Source organism: Abrus precatorius, unplaced genomic scaffold (genome assembly GCF_003935025.1).
Source record: "Abrus precatorius isolate BTA unplaced genomic scaffold, Abrus_2018 Scaffold136, whole genome shotgun sequence".
NCBI lineage: Eukaryota > Viridiplantae > Streptophyta > Magnoliopsida > Fabales > Fabaceae > Abrus > Abrus precatorius.
In genome coordinates, this window is record NW_020874332.1 from 2,568 (window position 1) to 3,917 (window position 1,350).

At 30.4% G+C, this 1,350-nt stretch overlaps 1 non-coding gene across 1 annotated transcript; it reads right to left on the reverse strand.

The window, feature by feature from the left end:
• Nucleotides 1-947: 947 nt before the first annotated feature.
• TRNAR-UCU lies at nucleotides 948-1,019 on the reverse strand. The gene has a single exon. It is a non-coding gene; the product is annotated as a tRNA-Arg (tRNA).
• Nucleotides 1,020-1,350: the final 331 nt, after the last annotated feature.

Here is a 1,350-nt window from a genome sequence, read left to right on the forward strand (position 1 = left end):
TATTTGCATTCGCGTCTTTTGGAAAGAGCCGCTAAATCAAGTTCTCAACTAGGCGAAGGAAGTATGACTGCTTTACCAATAGTTGAAACACAATCGGGAGATGTTTCAGCTTATATTCCTACTAATGTAATTTCTATTACAGATGGCCAAATATTCTTATCCGCCGATTTATTCAATGCTGGAATCAGACCGGCAATTAATGTCGGTATTTCCGTTTCCAGAGTTGGATCGGCGGCTCAAATTAAAGCCATGAAACAAGTAGCTGGTAAATTAAAATTGGAATTGGCACAATTCGCAGAATTAGAAGCTTTTGCACAATTCGCGTCTGATCTTGATAAAGCTACTCAAAATCAATTGGCAAGAGGTCAACGATTGCGCGAGTTGCTTAAACAATCCCAATCAGCCCCTCTCACTGTAGAAGAACAGATAATAACTATTTATACCGGAACGAATGGTTATCTTGATTCATTAGAAATTGGACAGGTAAGGAAATTTCTTGTTGAGTTACGTGCTTACTTAAAAATGAATAAACCCCAATTCAAAGAAATAATATCTTCTACCAAGACATTCACTGGGGAAGCGGAAGCCCTTTTGAAGGAAGTTATTCAAGAACAGATGGAACTCTTTTTACTCCAAGAACAAGTAGAAAAAAATTGATTAATAACTAACCAATTTTCTAATTATTATCTTTTAAAATCTTTTCTTTTAATTTGAATATAATTAATAATATTATATTAATTCGAATATAAAATAAATAATAAAATAATAAGAAATTCATGATTATTAAAGATTTATATATAGAAAGGGATAAAGCATAAATTGTATATATATATAAGATAAGTTATTCTTCTAAAGAAAGTTTTAGTGGCTCTTGCTCAGTTCAAATCATTCAAGATATTCTATTTTTAGAAATACGGAAATAAAAGGAAATATATAGGCAAATTATTTGCGTCCAATAGGATTTGAACCTATACCTAAGGTTTAGAAGACCTCTGTCCTATCCATTAGACAATGGACGCTTCTCTTTTTTTCTTTAACCTTTTTTTAAACCTTAGTTTAAAAAAGGTTAAAGAAAAAAAGAATTCTATCTATCTATCTATAGATAGATATAGATAGATAGAATAAAAAAAAAATAGAATAATAAATAAATAATCAAATTCAATTGAATATAAATAACGAAAACTAAGTTAAAAAAGAAAAATGAATAATTAACAAATTCACTAAGAAATTTAGATTCATTCTAGAATAGAAAAAAGATAGATTCGAATAGAATAAATAGAGAGATAGGATATAAGCGGGTAGCGGGAATCGAACCCGCATCGTTAGCTTGGAAGGCTAGGGGTTATAGTC